The following is a 16,011-nucleotide window of genomic DNA, read 5'->3' on the forward strand; positions in this document are numbered from 1 at the left end:
CTCTATATCTGGATCTTACAGTCCCGGGTGCCTCTGAGGCTTTCAACCCTTATCACAGCGAAATACATTAAAGACAAGATTAAAATGAGAGAGAAGACTACAGGACATTTTGAAAAGACTTAGTCAGGGATCTACAGCCACATCACAGATGTCTGTAATGGCTGATGGGATTTGAAATATCTGAATCACGCAGAAAGACGAGGATTCTTTTTCAAAAAGAATAGCATGCCATTCTTATTCCAAATGCACAAAATAAGGCTTTGACCATAAAATGGTTGTTGTTGTGAAAGAACACATTTTAAATCACACACCTTTTTCCTGAACCTAACCAAACAGAGTGACTGAAACAACTCAGCAAGTGGCAAATAAAAGAAAACAGAAACCACAAAAGTACAAATGTGACACAAACCACATTCTCCAGGCTGATCAACCTGTGACTTATTCCACTGTCGGCACTCACACCCCACCAAAGTTTCTAAAAATGGACCGTTAACTCTCTGTGGTGGACACTGCTTTACCCGTGAATCAGTGCAAGACCTAATAAACTGATTGAGTATCATTCTCAGGGCCACATTTGCTAAATGCTCAATGCACAAATAGTGCTGATCGATGTGGTGAGTTTTACAGGTGACTTACAAAAGTACAAAATACTGGTGTAGTCAGATCATTTCAATATGACATACTCAGTCTTACAAGAGCAGCGCGATTTTGCCTAAGGTCGCAAACTACGAGTGTATGAATACCACCATAGATCCAAGTAGCACCACAGTTATGAAGCATACTAAAAACCATGTGTGCTGTCCGTGGTCCTGAAATAACAATGGGTTCATTTTATTAAGGGAAATATGTTAAGTTTATTTATTTATTTATTTAATTGCAAACAGCATCTTCAAACTATCAAACCAATGCAAAAGAAAAAAGGAGAAATGGGCTGCCTGACGTCCATCCAAGGTCTGACTATTTTCAGGACAGGGTCCAAGTCAGCAGCATCATTTGGGCTTTCTTTCCATTTTACTTTGAACCCCACAGCCCAGGCTCTGAAACTCATTTTAGTTGGAGGTTCTAGCTCATCTCTAAATACACTGAGCAAATTTAGAATTAGGTGGCTCGGTAATCTGTTTATTTTTATCACCTCTTGGTCTGACAATCCAAATAAATTGACACAAGTGTCTGTTTGCTCTTAAATCTCTGTGATGCCTCATCCATGCAGCGATACTGTAACTGGCACCATATAAAGCGCAAAAAAATAAGACATGCCTTTTTTCTGTGTGAAATTTCAATGCGATTAAGAATTTATTCTGCGTCGCAAATGTTCGTAAATCAGATTGCACACTTGATTGAAATATTCTCCTCCACAAATTTTGTGCCTTGAAAAAGGAACTCCCAGAAAGAATCTCTGAGTCTGGCACCTCTTACACATGATCTTGTCACTGTGATCTCTCTCTTTTTTGAAACCCAGTGTGCAGTGGAGCAACACGCTCGCAAATCTGGTCCTAAATGTTCAAACAGATGGACAAGTGTCTGAGTACAGGGTAGTTAGAATAAAATACTATGTGATAAATCTAACCCCATAGCAGGAGTGAATGTGCAACATATGCAGACAATTTAGGGAAGAAGTGTATTTACAGCAGCCCGTGCTGTGCAGACCTCTGATGTTATTTGTTGGGCTTATCTGTCCTTTTGAACCTAGCACAGCACTGAGACATTTCTATGCATTTCACATTTTGCAAGGTTTGTTAACTTTTAGTGTTTTGCTAAAAGAGCTTTTTAATCTTCATCTTTACCAGTTAAATTATTGCTGCAATGCTGAATTCACTGTGCTGGTTGAATGTTATTGCACCTGGCTTTATTTCTCTTTCAAGAAATGAAATAGTGACAATATACTGACTTGGCATCCAATGATGAACCAACAACCTTATAGCTCTGGGTAGTGGTAGCTCAAGAACTACAACGGGTCACCTACCAAGCAGTGGGGGTTGAACACCTTGTGCTGCTGGTAACAAAGTGCCAAAAGATACAATTTAAAACTGGTTCTTTTTTAGTTTTTAGTTTTGTGTAGTGACAACAGTAGTTCATACTCTGGGTTAAGCGCCTTTTTATCCTTGAACGATTCACAGATCAGAATTAGGTGGTTAACAAACAAAGTCAATATTTCTCTGTAAATGCTCAGGTACAAGGACTAGACTGAAAATCTGTGAAAAAGCACCAACGAATGTCCAAAGAAACCAACTCTAAAGAATTTCAAAAAGCCTGGACAACTAAAATTAGAATAATGTCTGTCATTTAAAAAACAAAAAAGAAAAAATGAGAAGTGACTCAAGACTTTTGGACAGTATTATATGCTTGTATTGAATGCCAACCACCAGCCACTGAAACCATTCCTCACTCTAATGCATTTCAAAAAAGACGGTGTTTTTTCTAATAAAATAATGCATGTTGGAATAAAACAACCAGAAAAACTCTTACATTACAAAGAGACAATACATCTCGGATCTCTCCAACTATGAGAGTAAAAACCTCCAGTTGCTTAGGCAGAGATGGAAACATCATCTTAAATCTTAAAGTCAGACACTTTGGACACAGTATTTCTAAACAACCGCCTCAACCTTATGATTGCTGTTTGCACTATTATCATCATACCACAGTGCTTCCACTTTTTGGTGTGAATATAAAGAGCCCACTTGAATAGTGTTTCTTGAGAACAATACTTGACTTATCAGTTTCTAAATGCTCTACTAACATAGTTTACCAGCCATGTCCCTGTTATGTGACCATTCTTGTACCTATTCAGTACAAAAAGTCATCTGATCTGTTTAATACATTAATTTAAAAAAATAAATCACCTGACAGAGTTGTTATTTAGGCTGATTTTACCATCAGAAGCAGTTGTCACAGCCATGCCGGTATCCAGCCCTCCTCCTTCCTTCCCTCTCTGCTTCTTGCACTCTCTCCCTCTCCCTCTTCTCAGATGGGCGAGTTTTTGTGCTCCAGTGACGCCCGCCTGGAGGTGTGGTCTCCTGCTGAGCACCTGTATGCCATTTCCTGATCGAGCCTCCTGTGTATTTGAGGAGTGGTCCATTCGCCCATTATTCGGCTGATTGCTACAGCTACTTCATCAGGCGTTAGTTCTGTGTTTACTCTGGCACATTATCTTTCTCATTCCCCCTTCTCCTCGCTTCGCTCACTCTCTGTGGTGCGTTGGCTGGATTACCTCTGTTGGTGTGGACCCTCTGCTCTCTGGATTCCCACTCTGAAGTTATAATACCCACCTGCCTGCCCACTCTCCATCATCTCCCCACTGCTCGCTCTCCCTTCCTCTCAAAGAGTGCTCCCCTTGCTAAAACCTTCTGTCTTTAATATTAAACTCTTTTGGTAATGATACTGTGAACATTTGCCTCTGGATCTGCCTCCAAACAGTTTGTTGTGTGTAAACATGGCAGTAAACATGTTAGCTGAAGTTGGACATTTTAACTCTGGAGTTTATGAGGAACTTCTCACTCTTGGAATCAGTCTCAAGTTGCCAGCTTTTGGCCCTTTGGTTTCCAGCTTGATGTTACATCCTCAGTGGGTGCTGCTGGGGACCAACAAACCACCTTTAAAGAGATTTTCCACATTATGACACGTACACTTTCCCCTGTCCTATTGATTTTCACCAGCTTTATTTCTTCACCTTGAGTTGTACAGCATATGTCCAGTACTTATTCTCACCGTTACTCTTAGACAAGGTTAGTTGAGGGATGTTGCACTCTCATTAATTATCTCCCTTAATGATGCATGTGAGGGGTCCAATCAATCTACTTAATTTCACACCACAGAGTGATAGAAAGAAAAAAATCACATTTCGAACATTAAAACCAGCTGTCTTGTGCATCATATAGTTACACAGAATGCATTTTCTGACACCATACATGAAAAGCACGTAATGCAATAAAGCAATAGAGCCTGCATTAATTACTCTACAGGAAGCATCATACCTCCCCAAATGAATATTGCAGGGTAATGAGCTCAAATAACTAAAAACTACCAGACACAAGAAGAAAAAGGACAACAGGTAGTTTTTGGCCCACACATGGTCCTGCTCTGTACATGATGGCATCGGTTCAGGATTACAGAAAGAGGAAAGTCACCTACATCCAACTTCTCTAAGATTCTCCAAATTCTTTGTAAGTCTAGTGAGGGGCCAGGGATATGGATGGGGATCGAGAACCTATCGATCCCAGTTAGTTGTTCTTGCGCTCTCGCTATGATCAGCTGATTTCAGTTTGTTACTGCTCCTGAGTAACAAACTGAGGAGCAGTCAGGCTGCAGTCTCCGTTTCTACCTGTTCATGTTTCTACAGTAGAATCACTTTAAAGTCTCTCTGGGCTGGTTTTCATCTTTGACTTGTGCTGTTTGCTTTGTGTTCATACCTAAATACTAAGACAAAAATCGCATGTGTCCTCATTAGGATCGGGATTTGTGTTGGTGTGTGGGACTGTAACCTCAGGTTTGCATTGTTAATAATGAGACAGTGTGTTTCAGATTATTTTACAGAGTAAAATGAGAATAACGTAACGAGTAGTATAACAAATGTCTTTCTCCTGGGTGTAACGTAACGTACTGCATTACTTTTAAGAAAAGTGTTCTGCGTAATATGTGCAATAATTGTTTTTTGAGTAATGACACCAACATCGACCACAACAAAGAGGGGAAATACCTCCAACGTGCAAAAACATTTGACCTCTCAGCATGTCATTATTTTGCGTGACTGTAATGTCTTTGATATGCTGCTTAGAGAAGGTGGTGACTCTCAAAGTGGAGCCAATGAGAATCTATAAGGGAATTGATAAGGAATCGGAATTCCTCAGTTCTTATCAATTCCCATCATTGCACGAGATTCCCACACCAACTCGTGATTTGATTTTGTTTAGTGATAAATAAATATTGATAAGTTACTGCATTATTTTTAAAGAATGCTCACTTTGCTGTAAGTTACTTTTCCACAGTCTTATGCTCGTATGTATCCGACCATGGACCCTGACAGTAGGTTCAGCACACATGGTAGGCGTCCTCGCTACACCGACAGACTTTCAGCTGAAAGAATTTGTCACACTTTTAGTCTGCACTATCTACATTTTGTTTGTTTCTTTAGAATTGTTGCCCGCGCTTCTTGTCAGATGAATATGACTCCGCACCTGCCCGTGTTTGTCATTTTTCTTCTGGTGATGACTTGTTGCCTTGAAAGCGGACATTCACCTAGACAGATTCTCAAACCCTCGGTTATGGTAAAATGGCTCAAACCACAACCCCTCTTCTGTAAACTAGTTTGGGAGAAGAGACGTGAGTAACCTCATGGTCACAAGAAACATCCAGAGCACTTATGTCCCTTAAGATGATATGTAATTGGGCAATTAAAACTTTGGACCCCTGCAATGTGCTCAAGAAAGTAAACCTGAAAAGTTTTGATGACTTTATCATATTCATTAATCTAAAATTAATGCATAAATGTTTGCATAATTAGGCTCAGCAGGTGCTCGGTGACCTTGTGGTTCCTCCAAGAGCTCTGAGTTTAGTAACACACAGTGCATCAACTGGAAATTGCAAGTTTGGCTCTTCAGAAATCTTTATTTGGGGAAACAGCATCTCCGTGCCGAGTATTAAGGTACGGAATCCTTTTAAACTCAAACTGCAACAGCTTCTAAATATTACACAGTCACGCAGCCATGAATAATTTACTGTTTTCTTATGGTATTTTATTAGACTTAGTAGTCTGTTGTGCTTGATTCACCTGTTTTAATGTGTATATTATATATATTTCCATTTTTAAAGGCTCAAATAAGAATGGTCATTGCAACCTAGCTTAGGCAATAAATGCTGAACTAAACTAAACTATTTAGTGGCACCATAAAATAATAAAGTTTGAAATGATATCTACTGCGTAGGTCTTATTTCTAGAGGATCCTCGCTCTGGAAAAATCGATTCCATATTCGAGCTGTTGGAAGGCGATTGTTTGCTTTGTGATTCAGCTGATAGAGACAGACCAGCTTAACCACGCTGCTCATCCTGCACTGCTTATAACCCCACCCAATTAAAAAAAAAAGACCAGCCACTACTTATGCCAGATTAAAACTGACTTGAAATTAAGTTTTTAATTAAATATTGATTAACTACAGTCACGACTTGCCTATGACAAAAGAGTCTGAGACACAGGATGAAGGCCAATAGATAACTAATTTATTTTAAAGACAAACAAGAGATGAACCCAAACAAAGGTAAAAAAAAAATACAATCATAATGCAACACCAAGGATGTGTATGTAAAAGGGTGAACAGTATAATTTCGTATATGATCAACGACACAAAGAAAATCGCTGATGAAGTTTGGGGACTTTGAGTTGGTGACACCAGCTTCCAACTATTGTGCCTCCATCCACCTGCTGCACTGCAGAACCAGCTTATAGCAAGATACTTACTCCTGATGTCCCCACTATGTGTGCATGGGAGTTAGAAAAAGAGCATAAAAGCCTAGAACAAAGCACGGTACGAATGTGTGTGAAAGGATGAATGTGACTTGTAGTAAAAATGGAAGAAAACAAAGTACCAGTTCATTTAAATGAACCTTTGATTAACATTTAGTTATATAACAAATACGATTATAAACACAATTGTCACAATTTTATGTTTTGTAATTATGTTTTATTTTATTTTATTTATACTTTTAAAAGTTTTTATATCACTTTAATTTCATTTAGTTTCCAGAGAGGGTTCACTTGTTTCAGTTTATTGTTATTTGTCTTCTTTTAGTAGTATTATATGGAGGGCATTTGTTGTGTGGGTATCAAAATAGAAACACCAAACTGTTTGGAGTCCTGTGAAACCACCTTTTTGTCACGGTCCGTGGGAGCGTCTGGAGGTTTTCCATCTGTGGCTGCGGATCCTCCCGTTTTGGGACCTCCAGCACCTCACCTGTATTCCATCTGCAAACAATCAGCGGGAGAGCTACTTAAACCTGTGCAACCTGCCATTCCTCACAGTTAGTTATGCTGACTACAGCAGTAACTAGAGTGACCCTCTGAGACTCATAGTTGCTTCTATTCCTTGTGTAACTCTCTGTGTTTAGAGGTGTTGCATTCCCTGGTTCAATCTCCCTGTCTGTCTGCCCTCCGACCTTCTCATTACACCTCAGGGCTCCCAAGGAAACTTCCACGGACCTCCCCTCCTCAGTGCTTACTAACTCGGACCTGTAAAGTAAGGAGAATCATTCACCTGCTCACGATTGTCAAGTTCCTGCCTCTCAGCCATACAATAACCACCTCTCCGTCTGTTACAGAATCCCTCCTGTTCCTCTGAGGCCTTTTCTATGACAGCTCCTGCAACCTGATTTACTAGGACACTCCCTTTCCATCCCAGTCACCGAACCTCCGTGTCTGAAGGCTTTGTCCGCTCTGTATTCTGTTATTCCTAAATAAATATCCTTGTAAATAAACTGGGGTGTAACAATAGTTACTCCGCGTGTGTTTGGTGTCTGTATTTGTGTCCTTTCCTTGGGCCCAACCTCTGGTTCATGACACCTTATGCAACAATAACTTGGAGTAATTGTTTTCTATATGACATCATCAGGTTTGGCCCACTTTTCTGTGGTTTGTGGACATTTATTTATGGACAGCTCTCTTAAACTCCTGCCTCAGCATTTCAGTCTAGACTTTGACTGAGCAGTCTAGCACCTTGATTCTTTTGCAGCCATTCTGGGCCGCTCTTTATTGAACATTTTATTATGACAGAACAGTAGGGAGTGGGCAGGGATGCTGGGAGACCGAGCAGGAGAACACACACAGTAACTCAGGATTGTACTTTTAGTTTTTCACAGGACTGTATAGAACGCTGTCAAAACTTTCTTTTTGATGACTGTATTTTGTACTCAACACCTCAAAAGTCAAGGTGCTGCCTTTAAAAGGGGCCTTGAATAATTCATGATGGTACTGGACTTGTTCATGACGGCTCAAGGTTAAACTGTCTGTTGGTGAAATTGAATAGAGCAGAATTCCTGTTAATAGTAAAACCTTTTATTTTACTGCTCTGACACGCTGTGAAATGAGTTACAGGCCCAAAAGCATGCAAGGCTCATATGCAGTGAGCACACGTAGTGAATCATCTGCATTTGATAGATAAACAATCTTTTTCTGCCTGATGCAAGTCAGCCAAACACTAATGTTGGGCCAAATAAACAGCGACTCTCCCCGAGTGTTAAAATCTTCTCAGGCGGTGAACTGCCAGCGTTACCTTATCACTACCCCATCTCTGCTCAGCTTTGTGTTTGGTTTCTTAAATCGTATTCAGCTGACCCTGCGGCCTCAGTCGTTAATCTGTCTCTTTTTACACACAGACAGTATTATAGATTTGTTTGTGGGCATTCATGGGGACATTCAAAATATGTGACAGTTTTTTGTTTTGAATCAGATTATGAGTTGCTAAGTGAGTTTTAAGCTGTCAGAAGTCTCAGAAAGATGACAGCCACTTGGCTAACTGCTTTCAACCCTATGAGATGTAAAGTGGTCATTTTGGATGGGAGGCCAGAATAAGCAACAGTGAGCTGACAGTAGAGCGATGGCTTATTTATCGAAGGCTTCACAATGAGCAGAAATGGAAATATCATGCTCTGACACTGTCTGTTTCCCCCAGAGAATACCTCCAACAGACATAATGGAAGGCTACATTTTTCTAGAAAGAATTAACTAAATTCAGTCTCTGTTTTTTTGTTCCCTTGAAATAGCTGCTTGTATTCCTGTGGGAAACCTCAATAATCCCTGCTTGACTCCCAATCACTCAGCAGCCTGCAACTGGGAGTCAGCAGGCTGCACAGCTTTAACTTTGCTGATAATAACATCTATACACGATGCTCAGCTGCTTAGCACCGTGAATGGGTGAAGCCAGGCCGCATTCTCCTGACCAGTTGCAAATCCCACTGTGTTCCTTGGCCGTGTGGCATCTCCTCATGAATAAATAGTGACTTTGCATCCTGGGCTCAGAGTGGCTTTTCTTGTTACCACCGAAGAAGAGGAGGCTGAAAATTTCATGACTGCTAAATTATTCACGCTACTGTTGCATGACAAAAAAAACACAGCAACATCCTGAAAATCAGGATGTATTAGACGAGAGAGATAAGTGCATTACTCAGAAATTACCTTCCGACAAATTAGATAATATGAGGTCAGTAAGCTTCTTGACTTTCAACCTTAGAATACAAAAATGTGAAACTTTAGCAAAACAAATCCAAAATATAATAGCAGGAGTTGTTGTTAAAGCTCAGAATGGATTTGTCTGTGGGAGACGGAAGCACCAAATACAGTCAGGAACATTCAGATGCAGCATGTGTGTCTTTAAATGCTTTTGATAGGGTTACTTGACCATGTTTGTTTAATGTGTTGGAAATGTTTGGATTTGGGGAAAAAATGCAGGAAATGGATTCATTTAAAACATAAAAGGCCAAGAGCAGAATTTTTAATGAACAAGAATACTTCACAACTAATAACTGTCCCCGAGGTCGTCCGCTCTCCCCACTGCTGTTCACATCACCGAGTGAACCTCGCGCAGCGGCTGTGGAATCAAACACAATTTTATAGAATACCAGCAGCACAGACTAAACATAAACTATCACTGTGGGCAATTTTAATTTTGAAATCAGTTCCAGTTTTATTACTTTTCACATACAGTGAACAAAACTGAGTCAGTGATATTTTCTCTGAGTGAAGATGACAGAAGGGACCTGACAAAGTGTTTCAGGGTAGTGTGGTAAAATCATTCCCGTATTTGGGAAATTGATCCAAAGATAAAATGATAATTATAGAGCCTGATTGATGAAATCAGCCATTTACTTGATAGATGGTTCCTTCTGCTCATTTTAATAATTGGTAGAATCAATATTTTCAAAATGAAAATGTCACAAAGACTACTTCATCTTTTTTCATTCCTCTGCCCCCTACAGTAATCCATCAAACAGCAGATCAGTCAGAAACCATCTTAATTGTGGCATTCATGTGAAAAAAGGTTCATGTTTTAATTCTCTCCAGATTATATTCCTCACTGGGCACACATGAAATCTTGTGGTCTAAAATTATCTTCTGCTACTTCCTTTCTATTTACACTCTGACTTGGTAAAAAGAAAGTAAAAAAACAGTTTGGTTGTCAAACATTATACGAGGAGCTGTGACTCAGCCTGGCAATATCTAGCCTCGCCCTTTCCTCCCTCTTCTTGCACTGGCTCTGGCTATTTCTCAGATGGCTGAGTCATTTTGCTCCTGAAAGAGCCTTCTGCTGGACACACCTGTTTCCCAGTTCCCCATCAAGCTCTTTTATTTAAGGACCAGTTCATCCATTCATTATTCAGCTACTCATTGTACTCACCTTGTTATTGGGTGAAGGCCGTACGCATTCAGCCTATTGAGTTCCTGTTTCTTTATTCTTTGCTGCTTAACTACTCCCACAGCTTTTGTGCTATTTTTACCACTCAAATTTTAGACTATTACATCTGAAGCTATTTCTGCTAATGCCAGCTATAATCTTCTGGTGATCATAACTTTTATACTTTTTAAAATCTTACGATTTTTTTTTTACATTTCATCTCATCATATCTGCTAAACCGTGGACTCCAGACACATGAGCCTTGTGCCAATATATCTTCAGACACTCCTGACGCTTGGGTGAAAGAATGTTTTTGATATCGTTTACCATTTTCCTGTGAATTACGTTTGTTTCAGGATAGGAAATCTGTCCTTCTCTTAGAGTTCAAACTCTGGGATTGAAGCCATTTTTTCTCTTGTCATATGTCTCGCTGGGATGAGCAGGCGCCCTGAGAGCAGGCGGTTCCGGTTCGAATCCTATCTGTGGCTGCACGTCTTCTCCGCTCATGCTCCCTTCCACATAAAGCCATCTCCAGCAGACAGTTAAGCGTTTTCGGCACATGATTTCTGCTACATGGCATTCACCCAACATTTTCCCAGGAAATGCAACTTTTTCTAGTCTCTTTTGGTTTTCCTCTTGCTGGACTTGATCTTGGTGCTTTACAGCCCACGTGTTTGTAATAAATACTCTGAACTTTTCTTAGTCTGTGGGTCTGTGTTTGAGTCCACAGATTCTGTGATTCATGATAATATGAGTCATACAGTCAGGGAAAAGCAGATGCTACTGCTAAACTTAGGGTGTCATAAGTCAAGCTCTATGACAAATCTCATATGTATTTAATTCACTGAAGCTACAGAAAGGCTGTTTCACTGTGCTTGGAACAAAGATGTAAAATATTTTGGGATGAGGTCAATGTGACATGTAAGGATTATTTCAGAATACTTTCCTGTAGACCAGGGGTGTCGAACTCCAGTCCTCGAGGGCCGGTGTCCTGCAAGTTTTAGATCTCAACCTGGATCAGCACTCCTGAAACAAATGATGAGTTCATTACCAGGCTTCTGGAGAACTTCAAGACATGTTGAGGAGGTAATTTAGCCATTTAGATCAGCTGTGATGGATCACGGACATCTAAAACCTGCAGGACACCGACCCTCGAGGCCTGGAGTTTGACATCTGTGCTCTAGACCCACAGTTATTTCTAGTTGGTTATAAAGAAACAAAAAATTGGAAATTTGGGTAAAAATGTGCTTCTTTTTTATGTCTGTAGTTTTTATTGCAAAAAATATGACTAAATAGATAAGTGGATAATTGATGGGAGACAAAGGGACATGAAAATGCCTGACTTATCATAATTTTCTCCGTGGGCCTGGTATCTGAGGATAATGGACTTTCACAGTAGATGACTGGAGAACAGATGGCTAAAATACAATGACTGCATCCACTGTATGTCTGAATTCAGCCTTTCTGTGGAAAATGGATGATTGCAAATTGAAAAAAAGAGAGATTGTCACACAAAACACTTGAATGACGTCTGAATAAACATTTACCTCCAGCACCACATCCAGAGCTAAAACTTCACAGTCACTGTCACTCCATGTGAAACTGCTCATTTGAGCATTTTCTGATGGATGCTTGCTGACTGGAAATCATTTGTCAGCGTGCCATCTCTCCTGCGTAAGTGGCCGGCTTCATCCATTAAATTTAAATGATCGTCTTAAGTCAACTTACTTTATCCACTGACAGGTGATGTGAATAACACTGAATGGGACTAAAACGGGGTCGATGCAGGTCTAACTGAGCAAAAACTGAGTAGGTCACCCTGTACTGAACATAAAACCTCCAAATGGAAGTCATCCGAATCATTTTGAGTTTGTGTTTTTGATTATATTCTTTCCTTCTTTATCCAAAGCTTCTGTTGGAATGTGGAATCAATAGTGGAAGGAGGAGAGCTGTGTCTTCAGGCTGCACCAATCCTCCGGTCCTAACAAAGCCTGCTAAAACACTTCAAGCATCTGCATAAATCTCTTCACGTGTGATTCAAATCACCCGTCGTGTTAGCTTAGGTAATCAGTGGCCTTGTTTTTCATTTTTCATTTACATAACCTAACACTTGGCATCAAATCCATCATGTGACACTGACTGGACCAGATTTAATAAAAGGCTAATATTGGCTTCAAATAGCAACGCAGTGCTACAATATACCCAGGGACAGTGTGAACACTCTCCCCAGCTGATGCGGCTGTTTGTCTAACAGTGGGAGGAATAATTGAGTTTAAACATTAGGCTGAGCAATGGGAGGCAGTGTAATATGTAACAGGATGAAGGAGGAGGGAGAGGCTTTTTTTTTCCTCCCTGTGGGCTGAATCTCCACTCCTCCACTCCTTCAGCCACCATTTTGATGAAATTAACAATCCTCTTCACCCATCTTGCCCTCCATCCTCCAGCTCTCGGTGTCCTAAAGATATTAGACCACTTCAGGAACATTATTCAGATTGTTTATCACTCTCAGCTCCAATTGAAATTAAGTGGATTCTGTTACACTAAAGGGCCTCTCTTTTTATCTCAGCTTTTTATTTCTCTAAGATCCATTTGCCTGTATTTAAGCCTTTTTCTCTGATTTTTTTTTCCTGCATTAGAACTGTGACGATACAAAAATATTGTTTAATAATCAATTTACAGTACATGAGGTTATTTAACTGTACACAGACAATATAGCACACATAAAAAGATTTTTTTTGGGGAAATTAACATAACCCTTTCTCTAATAATGTCCTTAAAAGTCTAGAAAATTGCTAATTTGACTACATTTGAGTAGGGATGGGTATCGTTTAGGTTTTATCTGATACCAGTACCAAACCGGTACTTTTGAAACGGTGCCGGTGCTTAAACGGTGCTCGAACCGGTGCTTAAAGAATGGAGAACACAAACTTTGTTCAAAAACCTCTCATGTTTAGCTGTTTTTTTTGTAAAAAGATAACAATGTTAGCCTTTTCTGCAGCTATGGGGCATATATGGCATGATTCTTGGCTGGAAGCAGTGCTTAAACAATGGAAAAAACACAAACTTTGTCCTAAACCTCTCATGTTTAACTGTTTTCCACTTTTTCTTTGGTCATTTTAGCCTTTTTGACCAGGGTGAAGGGAGTATCTGCCATCAAACAAGAAGACAGCCGCATGTAGCTATGATGATGTTTGCTAGTTCACCTTACGTGCATTAATGTAATAACGTGGTTAGCCTACTCAACGTGAATTACACACGAACAACATTAAGCTACTCACGCAGAGAAGAACGGCTGCTGCTGCATCATCATCCTCATCATTTCTGCTACACTGGCAGGGCTAGGGGCCAGGACTCTCCTCTTCGGGTTCTTGGGGGATGTTGCTAACTCCGGGTCGATAACAGGCACCACACCCGCAGTAGATGTGCTCGGTGTGAGGTCTCGCAGCAAGCTATCAAATACGGCGCATTTCTCGGCTTTTAAAAAAAATGCTATACGTCGCCAGGTGTTTCATCGGATTTGAGGTGTTACCTCCTGTGACAAAGTGGGTGAGAAGACCATTTGTCTACATTCTTAGTTAACATTCTTGTTTTGATTTAACCATATTTCACATGTAATCAGCAATAGGCAAACATCTACTATCCCGGGTTTGTTTGTTCTGCACTTTTACAGATTATATAATATAACTAGTGATGGGACGTTCTGTATCGAGGCTTCGGAGCGTGTGTCGAGTAATGGAGGGGGCGTTTCCGCGAAGCGCGTATCGAGGCTTGCTTCATTTATGGGAGGAGCTGAAAATGATGACGTCCGAAGCCTCGCTGCCCGGCTGTACCACGTGACTGGTTCATGAAGCGGTTCGAACTTTGCCGCAAATAATCATTTTCCATACTGCCAGCATAAATATACACAGTATACTGCCATCACTACAATATACATGTTTTACACACTCCTTTTGTTGTTGACATTTACAGGCTGTGTGCAAAATGCCACACTCTTCAAATTCATGCCAGCTATTATTTTTACGTCCAGTAGGTGTCCTGCTAGAGCAAATGAAGCTTCATGAAGCTTCGCGTTGGGGTGAACCAATTGGATGAAAAGCTCCAGTGCTTCATGGGGCTTCATCTGCCCATCACTAAATATAACATCTTGGTTTAAATCAATTCCTACAAGTTTGTTAAGTTAACATGTTCTTTATTTCAACTGTTAATTTGTATTGTTTAGAACTTACCTTACCTACCTGTCTTCCAGAAGCAAAAGGAGGAAATGTAGTTTTACTTCCTGCTTTATACCTTCTGGGTTCATTTGAGGTCACAGGAAGAGACCAAGTGCAGAAGGGGAAGAACTCTTATAATTTAATAAAGCTGATTTTAGAGGGTTTATAAAGAAATAGATGTATTGTTGTGATATGTATTGATTACACCACAGAGTTTATGTTGCCAGTCAAGAGGAGTAGTAGAGCATTGAATATAATCATGTTCATCTTACCTACCTACTGAATGGAATAGTCCAGAGGAGAACTTGTTTGATTAAGTGGACTATTTAAGCAGATGAACTCAGGTGTTTTGGAAAAGGTTCAGGTCAGTGTAGCTGTGTGCAGTTTGACCTTAATTTCTGTTGATTTAAGGTCAGTTATGTTTATTTGAACTGAGTTAATTATAGAGTTGAGTTTCTTATTTGTTTCTTTGTAAATATTGTTGGGCCACAAAATGGTGAATAAATCACTTGCTACACTGGACAGCATCAGTCTCCTGCACTTCTTTGACCGCTTAAGTCGAGTCTTACCACACCTCCTTTAACAGTATCACAGTATCAGCTTAAAGCACTTGTTGCTGCTGAGTTTGCATCTTTTGCTGTGAAGTACAGCCAGACTTTTGACCGCTTCGTCTTGGGCATTTTTAATCTGTAGCTCTGCTCTAAAAGGACGTACGTACCTGGGCCCGCCTACTATCCTCGGAAACGTAAAAGGATTGGCTAGAATTCAAAGTGTGTGACATCACAGGAAAAAAAAGCACCGAAATAAAGCACCGAAATGTGCGCTGCTTTTCGGTCTGGTTACTACCGTTTATGTCAGGACCGGTGCCATCATGGCACCAGACACTGGTACCCATCCCTACATTTGAGTTGCATTAAAATTGAATTGAATTGAACAACTCTACTGGAAATCATCTTACTGGTACACCACAAAAACTATTCATGTGTTTTCCAAGAAAATCATTTTCTTCCTCCAAAACACAGAATTAAGATAAGGTTGGGGTCATCACAGATAATGACTTGGGCTTCAAAGTTAATTGTTCCTCTTTGATATAGCAATCAGAATCCCAAACATGCAATTTACACAGTGATTACTCAACGATTACCCAATTCGGGGAGGTTGGAGCATATCCCAAGACACCCTGGACAGGATGCCTGTCTAACACAGGGCCTTTGTGGACAAGCATATATTTATGCTTTGGTGGTGAGTCAAATGGAAATTACGCTGCAAGCAACTAGAGCTTTGGTACTATAATAACTGAGGAGAAGTATGTGTCTAATTATAAGTTATATCTGTGATTTTTCTCTTTGCCTAGTTGGAATTGGGATAGTTTTCAACACTGAATTTCCCCCAGTTAACATTTTGCATTAGACTTATTGCATTT

Source organism: Astatotilapia calliptera, chromosome 11, assembly GCF_964374335.1.
Source record: "Astatotilapia calliptera chromosome 11, fAstCal68.1, whole genome shotgun sequence".
NCBI classification, from domain to species: domain Eukaryota; kingdom Metazoa; phylum Chordata; class Actinopteri; order Cichliformes; family Cichlidae; genus Astatotilapia; species Astatotilapia calliptera.